This window comes from Stegostoma tigrinum, chromosome 4 (genome assembly GCF_030684315.1).
Source record: "Stegostoma tigrinum isolate sSteTig4 chromosome 4, sSteTig4.hap1, whole genome shotgun sequence".
Taxonomy (NCBI): domain Eukaryota; kingdom Metazoa; phylum Chordata; class Chondrichthyes; order Orectolobiformes; family Stegostomatidae; genus Stegostoma; species Stegostoma tigrinum.
Window position 1 is genome coordinate 63,186,129 of NC_081357.1, and position 17,375 is coordinate 63,203,503.

Consider the following 17,375-nt stretch of genomic DNA (forward strand, 5'->3'; position numbering starts at 1 on the left):
TTTTATTTCAGTAATCTTTCCGCAATGAATCTGCTTTTGTTAATAGGCCACACTAGATTTGAAAGTTTCTCTTTTGCACTTGCAAGGTCTTTCATTTCCTTAAAATTCCAGTTGCATTCCAGTATCTGTCGTTAACTCTGAGGTCCCACAGCAATTTGTGCCAAACCCATTTCACCAGAATGAGACAAAATCTCATTTCTGACCCAAAAGCAATTAACCGTGAGTAAACTGCGGCAGAAGATGACTGATGGGAAGTGCGACTGATAGCAGGGAGGCAGCTGTAGTGGTCAAACTGGAAGGTTGACAGACATGAACTACGCACACAGAAACACTTTCCGCAAGGTAACAGAGACCAGACGACCAAATGCCAATTTCTAAAAACTACTGGGCAATCCAGATTGGTTGGCAATAACAGAGGTACAAAATCACTAACGAGGTTTCAATTAATTATTTAAATGTCTGTTTCAAAACAAAAACTTAACGAATCCAACTCAAATTCAAGACGAGTGAAATGTAGTTAAGACAGGTTGTGGACATTCAACTGTTTATCCTCCACACTAATCATATGCAATCAAAGACATTTTGCTCAACCCTCCAGTACAACTCAGATCTTTGCAACATGCTCTTGTTCATCATTAATTTGAATCTAGCTTACAAAAGCCAAGAAAACAGGATCATGGTAGGCCATTCAGCCTATCAAGTCGAAACTGACATTCAACATGATCATGGCTGGTCCTCTACCTCAATGTCATACTCCTGTTCTCCCCCTTTACACTTTATACTTTAGCTTCTAGAAGTCTATTTCTTTCATTAATATATACAGTGATTTGACCTGAAGCATTTCTGTGGAAGAGAATTCCACACATGCACTACCCGAGTTACAAATTTCTCCTCATCACAGCCTAAAGTGGGCTACTGCATATCCTGAGACAGAGACCTACTGCTCTGGATGCTCATGACCAGGGAGTATATTCATCCAGTGTCCCGTCAGAATTTTATTTGAGATCTCTCCCCAACTTCTAAATTCCAGTGAAGAGAGGCCCACTCAACCCAATTTCACATTGTACGTCAAACCTGTCACCCCAAGGATCAGTCAAGTGGGCCTTCAGTACAGCCTCTATGTTAAGTATGTCTTTTCTTACACAAGGAAACTGAAACTGCACACAGTACTCTAGATGTGATCTCAAAGCCCTCTACAACAGTAAAACCTCTTTGCTCCTGTACTCAAACTTCTTGCAATGAAAGCCAACAAACCATTTGCTTTCCTAACTGCTTACTGCTCCAGCATACATCGTACCAATGACTGATATACAAGAACATTTGGGTCCCTTTGTGCATCAACCTTTTCCAATCCAGCACCATTTAAGTAACACACTGCTATTCTGTTTTTTCTACTGAAGTGTACAACATCATAAGTGTCCATGTTACACAGCAGTACCCATTCGCTGAACTTGTCTAAATCACTGTGATGCCTCTTTATGCCCTCACTCCTCACAGTCCCCCTTATTTTATCAGTAAACTTGGAAATACTGCACCCAATTCCTTCATCCAAACTGTTGGAATACATTGCGAATAGCTGGGGCCCACACACTGATCCTTGCGGTACTCTACTTATCACCATCAACCAACCAATAACCCATTTATTCCTACTGTTTCCTGTCTGAGAACCAGTTCTCAATCCATGTATATCACCATCAATCCCATGCCCTTTGGTCTTGTACACTGGAACTTTATAAAAGCTCTCTGAAAATCTGAATACACAATTTTCACTGAATCTCCCTAAGTTATTCTACCACAGCAAACTTTATAAACCAGGACTCTTGATAAACTAGCAAAAAATTTACACCTCAAACACCTGATGTTTACTTTGTTATCATGAGTAGTCAGCTAAAGGTGTGAGTGAGAAGGCTCTCTTACCTGGTTAAGTTTTATTTAAGGCAATGTTGTAATATTATTTAATACTGTAAATAAAGTATAACAGTGATGTATATACCCCCGCATTATGTTTCTATTATTTAGAATGTGTTAATACACTGATTACATGGACCTTTTGATCAACCGGAATATTTGATCAATTGGTACATTCTTGGTCCCACAGGTGCTCATTAATAAAAAAATTCACCGTAGTCACATTTTTAAAAACTCCAGTTGGTTCAGCAAACATGGCTTCCCTTTCATAAATCCACATTAATTTTAAGTAATACCTTTTCTTTTTTAGAAAAGTATCCCATTACCACACTCTTTATAGCAGACTCCAGCAATGCTAGGCTAACCAGTCTGTAGTTCCCAGTTTTCTCGTTCCCTCCTTTAATCTGGACTGTTGCAAAATCTACAGAATTTTGGGAGACGACAACTAATGCGTCCAATATTTCCATGGCTAACTGTTTTAGTATCTTGTTATGTGGATTACCTGGGGACTCATCACCTTGCAGTCACATTGACTTATCCATCACTACATATTTTTCACATTTTTACTAATACTTAGACTCATTTCTTTTAATTCATTTTGCTAAGTGAGCATCTCTGGGAATTTCCTGCCTTCACACAAGATGACACACGCAGTCATTTCCTTATTTGTCATAATCAATTTTCCCATTTCAGACTTTAAGGGACCTACATTTGACTTCACTGATATTTTTATTTTTACATATTTGCATAGAAGTACTTATAATATCCTTTCCTGCTCCCTGCAAGTTTATCTCAGGTTACAGTTCTCCTCATAATCAACCACTTGGTTCTCCTGTGCTGAATGCTAAACTGCTGCCAGTCCTCAGGTTTGCTACATTTTAAGAACGCCATATATGACTCCTCTTTGGGCCTAACGCTATCTTTAAGTTGTTATGTTAACTGTTGTTGGGTCCCTTTTCCTGAAGGGTCCTTCTGCCCAAAAGGAAGATAGGTATCTTTAATCAACCCATGCTATGACTTGCACAGCATTCCAAATGCCTTCTTAACTAACTTATTAACCTGGCCTGCAACTTTCAGGGATCGGTGGACCAACACACCGAACTTCCCAGTGTCCTACCATTCACTGAATATTCCCTTGTCTTGTTACTTCTCCCAAAGTGCATCATCTCTCAATTATCAGGGTTAAATTCCATCTGCCACTGATCTGCCCATTCAGCCAATCTGTCTGTATCCTCCTATAACCTAAAATCTTCATCCTCACTGTCAACCACTTGGCCTATTTTAATGTTACCTGCAAAGTTACTCATCATTCCTCCTAATATTCTCATCTGCAACATTTTGGGATATCACAATGGACTTTCCTAAGGATTGAAAAATCTGGGATGGTCAGTTGCCAGCCTTGGTCAACCTGGTCTCCATAGCAATTCTTCCCACATTACAATAATTCCACTAAGGAAAACCAGCAAGGAGCCGCCAGATACGGTAAAAGTTGAGAGGGAAACCCATTAAGTCTGGCAGGATCTGTGGAGAGAGAAACAGTTAACTTTGCAAGTCCCATATGAATCTTTTTGAGAACTTTGGAATTGGAGTGTTTAAATCACTGCCACATCTCTTCAAGGAATACCCACCTTGAAGATATTCTGTTCTTCTCTCTGACAGGGTTCCCATTTTAATCTTTTGGCTTGTTCCTGGCTTTCTGTCTCCACAGATCTACAGATCTATTGAGATTCTCTAGCACGTTCCTTGTTTCAGATTTATTGCATCTCTGCAGTATTTGCATTTATTGGAACCAGACGTACAACGTCGATCAACTGAAAACAATTTCTGAACAGTGCACACAAGGACCAATTCTCCCGTCACTAGCAGCAGTTTAAGAGATTAATCACTCATTCTATGTGCATTTGAGGTTACAACAGCTCTATCAATTCAACCATTTGTACTCAAGCCACTGATCGAAGCTTCAGTATGTATTTTGAGAGGCAGTAATCTGGGAGCTGAGTGTGCTTGGAATGAAAGACAAAGGTTTAAGCTAAAAAGCAAATAAAAGTATTTTTCACAGTCAATAACTGGTCCATATGAGAGATGCAATTCAACCCCACAGCTCATCTTGCCAGATAAATCTACATTCAATCAAGCTGTAAGCATTATGACAATTTCAACTACAGCATTTCTAAGTTCAGTGCAGCAATCAACTGAAAGCTTCACATGGAGTCTCAGTTGAGGAAACATTTCATAAGAAAAATGAGCAATGGCCTGGCAACTAACACAAGGTCATTCACCAACATTACATCATTTTTTTCAGAAATATAAAAGCCCACACTGATGAGATTTCCATAACAATTGAAAGGATTTATTTTAATAAAATAATGGAATAAAAAGATTGGCTTATGGCTTCTTTTATTAATTCACTGAATATGGGCTTTGCTGGCTAGGCCATTTATTGCCCTGGAGAAGGCAGTGGTACACTGATCTCAAACCACTGCAGTTCAAGACAGCTGCTCACCACCACCTTTCAAGAGCAACCAGAGATGGACAATTAATCTGGGTCAGCCAGCAATCCCTAACCTCTCATAAATACGCCGTGAGCCACAGTTTTGACTCCATCATTTCCTGCACTGGATCATTGATTTAAACATAGTGGAAGATTAGGTAGGTCAACAGAACAATGTGATTACAATTCATCATTATGGTATAACTGGTCACTAATATTACTTATACTAATTCTTGCCCCACACATTGTTAACATGCTTGACTGTTTCCATTCTTAATAAGTAGGCTTCAACATTCGGTAACTTTTGCAATTTCACTGTTTGCAAACAAAATGTTTGTACTGCATCTATTACTAATTCAAAAAGCAATTAAATCTAGGATAAAGAACTTTTCACTTCTAATTGAATGTTATTACATTGTAAATTAACCCTATTTATGGCTCTTACAGGGTAAAGATAATATGAGTAAACCACTGCTCAACCGTCTCATTTACCTAACTTATTTACAGTTTACAAATGTAGGCTAATTTGCAGCATTCCAGCTCGACCACACAAATTCCTAATTAATGCCTTGAAAATTGCAAACTCAGGATTAAATCTTTGTGACTCAATGGCAAAATATAAATACAAGGGCATCTTTAAATTAAAACTGAAACTCAAGATATCTTAAGTTTGCACAGCAGCATTCATTCACTGGACTAACAAAACCAAAATGCTGAAATATCAATATGGGGGTGGTAGAGGCAATATTACCAAACTAATAATGCAGAAGCCTAGAGAGGTGCGCCAGAAACAAGAGTTCAAATCATACCACAGCAGCTGGGGGGGGGATTTAAAATTCAATTAATAAATCTGGAACATAAAGCTAATCATCAGTAATGATGATCATTAAACTTTTACCATAAAAACAGATTGGCATCATCAAAAACATCTGGCTCACTTCTAACGTCCTTGAGGGAAGCAAATCTGCCATCCTTACTTGGCTGGATTAAACAAGTCACCAGACCCTCAACAATTTGTTTGACTTTTAATTACCCTCCAAAATAATCTATCAAGCCACACAAACATAAATAGGTAAAACTGGACTGGATTGCTCTAAGTGCCTGAGAAGACAACAAAAAAAAAACACAGGGACATGTCCTCAATGACAGCTGGGAACTTGTGCCTAAATTGGGACAGCTATCCAACAGGCCAGTGCAACGACAGCCTGACAGTCAAACTCTCAGAAGCTGAACACCATTTGGAATAGGAAAGGTTGAAAAAAGGTACAAGTGCATGCGCGTGAGCGTGTGAGTATGCGTTGGGGGGGATCTTCATAGCACATCAATACAAGTACCTTGATCACAACTATGATCAAACTGAGCTTGTGGCAGGTGGCGACAGAACTTAACTTGGTCCCTCAATCTACCTGCCGTAGACACACCTTTCACTGACAGCATTGGTAAGGCTAACAACTGCAGATTGCATGTAGGGATAAATCTACTTCACAAAGCAGCGACTGATAAATGAATTAAGAAAGCCAATATAAAAAGTGATAATGGGAACTGCAGATGCTGGAGAATCCAAGATAACAAAGTGTGGAGCTGGATGAACAGGCCAAGCAGCATGTCAGGAGCACAAAAGCTGACGTTTCGGACCTAGACCCTTCATCTCTCTGAAGAAGGGTCTAGGCCCGAAACATCAGCTTTTGTGCTCCTGAGATGCTGCTTGGCCTGCTGTGTTCATCCAGCTCCACACTTTGTTATCTTAGCCAATATAAAGGCAAGTGCTGAAACTAAACCAAATATTAAACAGGATGGACATTTTCAAACTAAAATCTCTCACAACTGATTGCTGCAAAACTGAAAGCTACTAAGTATCCAGGATACTCTGCCTGAAATAGGCATGCAATGATTTGAATATGCAAATCCAAGCCCCTACATTCCTTAGAATCTCACTTAAATTTAGCAAATAATTTCACAATTGATGCCCTGCACGTATTCACAGTTTATCAGTGTCGACACTAGTTAACTCGTGGTTCCCCGGAGTGTTTCAGACTTGCTACCAATGTGCAAGTAACTTTACAAAAGGGGTAGAAATATAAACTGTGGAAGTATGCAGTCTAACTATAACACAATTTCACTTCATAGGTACAACACCCACTCTACCAGATTTCCACTGTATTCATTAATTAATTCTCCTCTACTTTGCTTTTGCCTCTTGCTATGGGAAGTTCTCTGCCTCAGTGGGTAACTATCCTGAGTGACATGTAAAACTCTACAGCACTATAATTTCCCAGCATTTCATTCGTCCCTCCATAGTTTAGCACATAGCAAACGAGGGGGAGACTGGCCCCTCAACCAGACATCATTTATAGTGGCCTATAACCTTTAGGAACAATGTTCTACTGATCAGAGTTTCCTCTGTAATAGTAACTACATCTGAAAGGTATTGGGATATGTGTCATTAAAAAAAAACTGCATACTTCTGAGAGTAAAATATTGTAATACTGGACAAAAACTGATCCATACTCCTCTCTTCCATTATAAATGGGAGACCTTTAAATTGTCTCTCCCTATTCTGTTTTAAATGGTGATTGACTAATGTATCATAAGTTAACTTTACCACCCTGGAAATTTTGATTATCTAGGAAGAAAATTATTGCCAATGAATGAAAGTTGTTTTTTCAAATCTAGTCTGTTGAACTTTGGTCAATCTCTTCATAGGCTCGGTGTGTGCAATGACCCAGTTTTGACCAAGTTAAAGATCATTCTAGGTAAGAGAATATTTAAACAGAAATTATGAAGTGTTACTGAAAAAGAAAGACGTTGTTGAAGTTTGTTATCTTGCATTCATCAAGATAATTCATAAGAATACAAATTCAAAGAGAAAACCAACATTTATACCGAAAGAAAAGAGTATAGATCAGTTTGCAAACGGACTCTGACCGATAAAGATGGTGCTATAAACTGCACAAAATAAAACATGTAAATATTAAGAGTGAATGATAGTTAACTGCCAAACACCACATCAATTTTAATCATGCAGGTTGACTCTTACTGGTCAGGGCAATGTCTGATCAGTGCAAAATGAAAGGCTTCAAAAAAAAATTCTAAGCTCATACCACAAAATAAAATTCATTTTTTTTTTACATTTACCAAAGTAAGTACAAGAACATTACTAAATATGGAAACAGGTTCCATCAATTCATATTAGTATACCAGCGTTTGACTTCTGACTGACTGGGCACTTGTTGCAGATTGTATTCTGCTGACAAATGGTCTATCTTATTTCTTCTCATCTTTCTTTTGTGCACTGTACTGTTAACAGTTACCACGTATTAATTATTGCAAGCAACTGCCCCTGTACATGGTAAGTGACATGACCGAGTTCTAATCGGCTTACTGATGCATGCACAGCAGGTTCAGATTGGCTTGACAGTATGTACTCAATTCCTGAGTGCTTTCTTAAGGGCGCTGGTCATTTTATTGATCTCATTTCTCACTGTCGACTAACTGATTCCTTAAAATGTCAAGTATTTTAGGCTCAAAGCTTTCACTGCAGCTGTTTACTTAAGTTACTAATTTTACAGATCTTTAAGATAATGAGGCATGAAAATAATTTTTTGTCTGCTTAGAGGTAAGAGAACATATAGTTTCATATCCCGATGATTACTACCTTCTGAAATGCTGAACCAATACGACTAGGTTAGCATGGCCAACCCACCTAGCCTGCACAGCCTTGGGCTGTGGGAGGAAACAGGAGCACCCAGAGGAAGCCCAAGGATGGAATCAAACCCGGGTCCCTGGCACTGTAAGGCAGGAATGCTAACCAATTTGAAAGGAAAATAACTTTCTCTTCAAAACCTAAGTTTAATCTAAGCTGGGATAATGGGAACTGCAGATGCTGGAGAATTCCAAGATAATAAAATGTGAGGCTGGATGAACACAGCAGGCCAAGCAGCATCTCAGGAGCACAAAAGCTGACGTTTCGGGCCTGGACCCTTCATCAGAGAGGATCAGAGATAATGGGAACTGCAGATGCTGGAGAATTCCAAGATAATAAAATGTGAGGCTGGATGAACACAGCAGGCCAAGCAGCATCTCAGGAGCACAAAAGCTGACGTTTCGGGCCTGGACCCTTCTCTGATGAAGGGTCCAGGCCCGAAACGTCAGCTTTTGTGCTCCTGAGATGCTGCTTGGCCTGCTGTGTTCATCCAGCCTCACATTTTATTATCTTAGCCCTGAGGTGTTTAAAGGTTAGACAGATTGTACATAATAATCAGGTGGAAAAATATTTACTCAATTTAGCAACTGTTGCTGAACCTCCACATCAGTTTTATTCTGGAGATGTCTCAGTGTTGAAATTCCTCATCAAGAACAAGTATCTGAGAAGATTATGTAAATGCTAATACCCACACACGTCCTAGCACATATGAACACTTCACTATGTACAAGAATAGCAGGAAATGCTATGGTTCATGAAAAGTACTGCTTCTCTTGCAGCTGAAGCATTTCCTGCTATTCTTGTACATAGTGAAGTGTTCATATGTGCTAGGACGTGTGTGGGTATTAGCATTTACATAATCTTCTCAGATACTTGTTCTTGATGAGGAATTTCAACACTGAGACATCTCCAGAATAAAACTGATGTGGAGGTTCAGCAACAGTTGCTAAATTGAGTAAATATTTTTCCACCTGATTATTATGTACAATCTGTCTAACCTTTAAACACCTCAGGGCTAAGATAATAAAATGTGAGGCTGGATGAACACAGCAGGCCAAGCAGCATCTCAGGAGCACAAAAGCTGACGTTTCGGGCCTGGACCCTTCATCAGAGAAGGGTCCAGGCCCGAAACGTCAGCTTTTGTGCTCCTGAGATGCTGCTTGGCCTGCTGTGTTCATCCAGCCTCACACTTTATTATCTTGGAATTCTCCAGCATCTGCAGTTCCCATTATCTCTGATCCTCTCTGATGAAGGGTCCAGGCCCGAAACGTCAGCTTTTGTGCTCCTGAGATGCTGCTTGGCCTGCTGTGTTCATCCAGCCTCACATTTTATTATCTTTAATCTAAGCTGTTTCACTTTTAAGTTCCATTAACATTTGTCCTGTAATCTAATACAAATTACAAATAAAATCATTAACTCATGATCTGGGTTATGACCTGAGCCAAATGGCAATTCTCACAATTAAAAAAAATCGATATTCCATTTTGACCACAGTTGCTGGATTAGGTCAAAATCACTATGCTAAAACCTGTTTAAACACTGACTTCTGTATATGGAGTACAAGTAACTGCCAATGAACATAAATGTAATTCTTTTGTTTATTAAACAGGGCCATGTTCAGAGAAATACATTTGGACTCTGATCTGCACAATCATAAGACCATAAAAAGTACAAACAGGAGTAGGAGTAGACTGCTCAGCCCTGCCAATCTGCATTGCCATTCAATGGGATCATGGTTTATCTGATTTCCTCACATCCACCTTTCTGACCTTTCACCATAGCCTCTGATTCCCCAACTGATCAAAAACCTTTTCAGCCCTAAATATATGCAAGGGCTCTGTCCCACAGTTCTGTGGCAAAGAGTTCCAAAGACCCTCAACCCTTAGTAGAAATTCCTCTCGGTCATAAACTGGAACCCGTTTATTCTAAAGTTACGCCCTCTGGTCCTACACTCTCCCATGAAGGGTGAACATCCCCTCAACATTATTGGTCAGGTCCTTTAATAATACTGTATATTTCAGAACAACTCTCATTCTTCTAAATTACAATGAGTACAGTCCCAAACTGTTTAGCTTTAGCTCACAAGACAATCCATCCATTCCAGGGATCGCCAGTGAACCTTCTCTGAACTGCATCAAATATCTTTCCTTAAAGAGGAGGATTAAAACTGCTCACATTACTCCATCACCTTGTACAGTCGCCGTAAGACTTCCCTCTTATATGCCAAATCCCTTGAAATAAGGGCCTCCACTCCATTAGCCTTTCTGATTACCTGCTGCACCAGTGCGCTAGCTTTCTGTGTTTTGTGCATGAGTACAGTCCATTTGTATAGAAGCTTTCTGCAATTTTTCTCCATTTAAGTAATACTCTATTCCTTTGTTTTTCCTTCCAAAATGAACTTCACATTTTCCCACATTAAACTCCATTTGCCAATTTTATATCCACTTAATTTGTCAATATTTCTAAACTGTTTGTAATCAGCTCTTAACTTATTTTTCAGTTCTTTTGTGTTGTCTACAAATATGGCTACAGCACATTTGATTTTCCTCCTCTGAATCATTAATATACATTGTTGAAGTTCGAGCACTGATCCCTGTGGAACTCTACTGTCTACAGGTCACTAGCCTGAAAAAGAATTCCTTATCCCCGCTTACTGATTCCCACCCAAAAACCAATTCTCTATTCACGTCAACATACTATCGCCAATACTGTGGGCTCTTGTGACTTAACCTTTTGTAGGGTACCTGGTTGCACACTTGCTGGAAGTTTAAATGCAATACATCTACAGGGTTCCCCTCGATCAACCCTAGTTGAGACAATCTTCCTTAAAAAAAGTTAGTCAGACCTGATCTCCTTTCATGAAGTCATGACGACTTTGCTTGATTAGATTATGATTCTCTAACTGCGCTGCTACTTCCTCCTCAATAATTGATCCCAATATCTTTCTAACAGTAGATATTAGGCTATTGCAGCTTCTGTGGTAGTCGTTTACATATTAATAAGGGAAGCCATTTAAAGCCAACACATGGAACATCCAGTAATTATATCGCTAACTTCTTTTAACCAAAATCATCATTCCACTAGCTGATTCTGATGACACAAATACTCATAATTCTGTTTAAGGAAAATAAACGTTGAGTGGGTTGATTGCAGCATCAGGTGAATTCTTGGGTGTCAAATTAGTACAGATTAATGGGGATAGCTTGAATACGTATTGTAAATTGCACAGCAAGACAAGGACTCTGCAAGATTCTGTTCCCTTCTTCCCATTTGTTCAAGGTCCTTTTTTTTTCAGTTTTCTAGCTTTCTGCTTTGCCTCACACAACAGAACTGGAAGCCATTACTTAATAGCTTATAGTTTATGAAATATGAGGTCAAGGAACTGCAGTATCAAAAGCAGAAGTCACTGCAAAGTAAAGAAGAAACTTCATATTTTTAAGTTTAAAATTGCTCTATCCTCAACCCGCCCACAATGCACTACTGACTTATTTTACATTTCACAGTCCAGATTAAAATGCATAGAAAAAAACCCCAGGTTATAAAGGACAAGTTTGAAAGAGAAATAGTTCTTGCTCTGCTGCAACAATTGGTATTTCTCTCAATTGATTTGCTGCATTTAGATAATCGTTTGAAATATCAGAGCATTCAACGCTACAGGCCAAGCGCTGAAAATAGGATTAGAATAAATGTATGTTTGAAGACTGGCACAGCATCATGAACCATTCTGTAAATATTCCGTCCTTAGGTGCAGTTTTCTATTTTCGTACTGACCCAGTGAGAGTCTGGATGGCAGTCAGCGGCAAAGTGCTGGGGTAGATGGTGGTGAACTGGATGGGACTTAGCTCAGGGTGCGCGAAAACGAGCCCTTATGAGGAAAGTCTAGGGTAGAGTTTCTGCAGACCCACAGCTGAAGTAAGGATTGTGATGTTTAACTTTATTTCTTTATTTTTTTCTACATTAGCATACCAAGAAGAATTGCAGTGTTGAACGTGTTAATTTTGTTATTATTTCTCTATTTTTGCACCGCAGATTTTGTACCTCGGTACCTTTGTACCTAAGCTGATGCCAGAAACACTGACTTTGCACACTTCTCATTGGACTCTTGTACTCACATTCACATTAAAATCTAAACCTAAATTTAAATCTAAATATAACAAATGCAAATCACAGATGTACTGGACCACCGGCACCTGCACATTCCCCTCTGAGCAACACACCGTCCTAACTTTGGAATTAGAAATGCCATTTCTTCACTGTCATTGAGTCAAATTCCTGGAACACTCTTCCTATAAGCAGCTCGGCACCATATTCTCCAGGGCAATAAATACTGGCAGAGCCACATTTGCTGAACTATCAGAAAGACCTCTCAAAATTAAGATACTTCAAGTGTTATGCGTTTTGTTCAATGCCTCAAACTTCCCATAGCTTTAGCACTTTTGACCGAACCTCGATCCTATTACTCACACAATCGTGACATCATCTTGGAATTAGGATTCAATTGTTGATTATGTCATGACGCGTTAACACATTTGTTAGAAAGGTACAAAGATCAAATGACTCAAGGTACTGAAGATTTGAGTAGTTCTCATGATGTTTAAATTCTATCAAATAATTGATTTTTTAAATTGGTTTCACTTTACACTTTTAGCATGCAAGTTTTTGAATTGGAAAAATATGGAAACATAGCCAAAAACACATACTTGGCTCAACAAAATGCTTTTCACTGCCTAAAGCACTGTTAGTATTAATTAGTTACACTACACAGTGTCTGTATAAGAACCTCATCTTTTTTATGGTAAGGCAGATTGGAATTTAAAATTAATTATTTCAATTTAATCTCTCTACTTCATATCCCAGCAAAAGCGAGGATGTGGCCAAGGGGCGGAGAAGCACAGGAAGAATGAAGAAAGGAGAGAGCTTGTTCTTAATTTCAGAAACAATTTTCTAAAGTGTCTTTCAGTGTGGTTCTCCCTCAGTAATCTGTCAATAAATAGGCCTTCTGACCACTCTCCCGAAGGAGGAGCTGAAATCAGGACCATAAATTCAAGGAAATTGCAGGTCCACATCCACAGATAATTACCCCAATGGTGCTCAAACCAACCATCCAACTCTCCAAATATGCCCAGCCTTCACTTTTCTTAATCTAAGGTCTTTTGAAGAGATCAACTCATGCAGCCTAAACTCAAACATAACAATAATACAAGCTCATAACCGATTCAGTTGAATTATTCTGCAATGTTTGTGTGGTGAATGGGATTGTGTTTTATTAGTCCATGAATAGACATGAAAAGAAATTTGCGTTAACGAAGGGAAAGCAGTGATGAAGTCATAATGTCGCAGGACTCGCAATCCAGAGGCCAAGCTAATATTCTGTGGACAGAGGCTCAAAACCTACTGTGGTGGCTGGTGAAATTTCAATTTAGTTGATAAATCTGTAATAAAAAGCTAGTCTCATTAATGGTGACTATAAAAACATGGTTAATTGTTCTATAAACCAACCAATCTGGTTCACCAATGACCTTTAGTGAGGGAATATATATTGAAAGAGTCAAATTGGATGCAAAACATGAATTCGATTTCTGTCTCTGCAAGTGTTGCCTGACTTGCTGAATTTTCACCTCAGTCTGTTCATACTTTGGAAAGACTGATGTTTACAGATGATGCATGCCCTTCAGCATTATTTGTGGCTCTTAAGATATGGAAGCAGTCAATATCTATCTGCACTAAAATGTGGACTGCAATCAGGGCTAGGATGATAAGTGCCAAACAATATTTGCCCTTGATTAATGTTATGCAATGATCATTTTCAGCTAGGAGGACTTTAAATGGAAAGCTGAACCTGACTTCAAAAGGGAATAGATAATAAAAGTAGGGATAAAAACAGAAGTTGCTGGAAAAGCTCAGCAGGTCCAGCAACAGCTGTGAAGAAAAATTAGAGCAAATGTTCCGGGTCCGGTGACCCTTCCTCAGAAGTGACAGTACCGTCAGTTCTGAGGAAAGGTCACTGCACCTGAGCGTCAACTCTGATTTTTCTTTAGAGATGCTGCCCAGCCTGCTGAGCTTTTCCAGCAACTTCTGTTTTTGTTGCTGATTTACAGCAACTGTAGTTCTTTCAGTTTTTGTAAAAGTAGAGATGTTTTGCTAAAACTATATAAGGCACTAGTCAGACAACAGCGGAATACCGTCAACAATTTTGGGACACTTATGCGAAGAAAGAAATGGCATTGGAGGAAATCCAGAGAAGATCAATCACTAGGTATGTTTGGACTTCCTTGTGAAGAGACGAGCTTGTACTTAGTGGAAAAAAAGAACAACAAAATGTGGTCTTTTTGAGACATACAAAGATTCTTAGGAAAATTGACAGGGTAGATGTAGAAAGGTGGTTTCTCCCTGTGGGAGAGTCGAGGACAAGACAGAACAATCTCAAAATAAGGGATCACCCATTTAAGATAGAAATGACAAAGAACTTCTCCTCTCAGAAGGTAGTGAATCTATGGATTACTTTACCCCAGAGTATTGTTGAGGGTGCGTCATTCAGTATATTCAAGGCTTTGACAAATTTGTAATCAGTAAGGGAATCAAGGGCTATGATGCAATAGCAGGAAAGCTGGGTTGAGGATTACCTGACCAGCCATGATCTCTGACTGGTGGGCAAACTTGATGGGCTAAATAGCCTGCTTGTGCTCCTATGCCTTATTATGGCCTTGAGAATCTTTACCATCTCTGCTTTACATTCAAAGAGATTACCAGTGAATCTCCCACTTGGAGCAGTAAAGAGAGCAGGGATTTTGCGACAAGTGACTCATCTCCTGCTTCCTGAAATCGGCCCACAATATGCGAGAAACAAGTCAGGAGTTTGATGGGATACTGCCCACTTACCTGAATGAGTGGTAGAGGTTAAAGGTAAAATCAAGAATAGGTGGAAGTATGAAGTTATCAGACCAACTATAAATTTTACTCACTGGCAGCGCAGGCTTCAGTAGCTGAGTAGCCTATTTTGCTCCAAATTCAAATGTTCATATGATGCAACAATACAAGAAACTTTCATCCACACCCTCTATGTGTACAAAACAAGCTTCCTACAACATTGACAAGATGCATTTTTTACAAAAATGCTTTACTGCAACTCATCTCCTTTACCAGCCCATTCAAACTTGTTGTGCAGATCACAAAAGCAGCAAATGCATGAGAACATCACCAAATGCAAGCTCTCTGTACACATTACCATACGATTATTCTTCATTATTGCTTGGTGAAAATTATGAATATCCTTTCCTTACAGTGCTGGTCAGTGTATCTAAATCAGATGGTCTGCAGCGTTTCAAGACCACAGCTTACTACCTTCAATGAAAATTACTGTTGGGCAATAAACGCCGCCTAACCAATGACATCCGCATCCCGTTAAAGATAAAGCGTAGGCCTTTTCACAACAACCAGACATCTCAAAGTGCTTTACAACCAATAGAGTATGTTTTGAGCATAGTCAGTCACTGTTATCATGTAACAAAGATGCACACAGTAAACTCCCACAAACAGCAATGTGATAACAAACAGACAGTCTTCTTCTGAATGTAAATGGATGAAAATTGGCCAGCACCACTCCTGCCCTTCTTTGAAATAGTGCTTTGGGATCTTTTACATCCACCCAAACAAGAAGATCAGTCTAATTTCTTATCCAAAAGAAATGGCACGTCCAAGTGTAGCATTCCATCAGTGCTGCATTGGAGGGTCAGCCTTAACTTTTGTACTGAAGTTCATAGTTAATTCCTTGAAACAGCAACGTTGCAGACATATCCCATAATTTCTTGAAAATAATGATGAATGGCTCGATCTGCATATTGGGGAACCATAAAGATTTCCTGGTACTACACAAAGTACAAAGTTCGCACCCCATCTTAGTCATCATTCCTGCCAAAACAACACGAAAAGAAAACAGATTAAGTCACTATTCATCTGACTGTTCTCTGCAGGGCATTCCGAGGCCAAACAGTTTTGGTGCTTCTTTACATAAAAATTACTGTCATCCAAATTGCACCTCATCGTGAAAAAGCCTCACACAAATTTAAGGGAGGTGACGAACAAATGTCAAGTATTTTTCTGATCAGCAGATATTTTTCTGATCCCTATTGAGTAACGTTAGACAAATAACCAAATTTACTGAATGACCCCAAGAGGAGAGATTACCAGCAAATTTCCACCTTTTGTTGCTTTTAATATGAATCAAAACCAAATTATACGTGAATAGTCAATTCAACAGATGAAATTACATGCATCTAACATCACTGTCTGCAAACATGTCTCCAGATTTTTCAGAGGAAGGAGAAATTTTCCTTCCTATGGTGCTTCTAGGTCAAAAGTCATCCCACCGAGTCAAGAAAACTAACGACCCAGGCTCAGTGCTGCTAATTCCTTATAAGTCACACATCAGGTAATTGTCCAACAGGCTTATTTTAAATTACAAGCTTTCAGAGCACTGCTCCTTCATCAGATGAAGTTGAACTATAACCTGGTGTCATGTGACTTCTGACTTCGCCCTCCCCCTTCCAACATCGGCATCTCATTCCCAGCCAGGCTTTCCCGTCACATGTTTTAAAAATGTGGTCAAGCCAAACAACGGAAGCAGCTGAAATTTTGACTGGCTGTAAAATGTTATTTTCATCTTGTTAACATTCACTTTCTGAGCGAGTTCTCTGCCATTCCTATTTGATCAATATAATCGCATTTGATGGGCAATTACCATAATTACAATTCATCTGGTTTTTGCATCACTCTATGGGAGAGGATACTGCAGAGTCAATCATTAAAATTGAGACAGCAGAAACATGATTTTGGCTAAATCTTGTTAAGGAGGTAGTGTGGGGAGATGATGGCATAGAAGTAATGAACTAGTAATGTAGAGGCACATGCCACCATGGCAGCCTTTGGAATTTAAAATCAGTGAATAAATCTGGATTACACAGCTCGTCTCAGAAAGAGATGAAGCTATCCATTTCACTTATGCCTTTCAGTGAAGGATATCAGCTGTACCTATCTGTCCTGGCCTATTTAGGATTCCAGACTAACAATAATGTGAGTGACACTTCACTGCCCCTGAAATGGACTTGCAAGCCACTCTGTTCAAGGACAATTTGGACAGGCACAAAATGTTAGCCTTGCCAATGATGCTGACATGCCATGAATAAAAAAGGCAAGCTGTGAGTATTTCAAAATGGATTTGTCACCAGGACCAAATTTAAAAAAGGAGAATAGGAGTTGGCTACTCAACACAGATTT

General features: G+C 39.2%; 1 protein-coding gene across 2 annotated transcripts in view; it reads right to left on the minus strand.

Moving 5' to 3' along the window:
- The window catches only part of man1a1 (mannosidase, alpha, class 1A, member 1), a 422,282-nt gene that overhangs the window by 357,150 nt on the left and 47,757 nt on the right, over positions 1-17,375 (minus strand). The gene's annotated exons all lie outside the window — the stretch shown is intronic.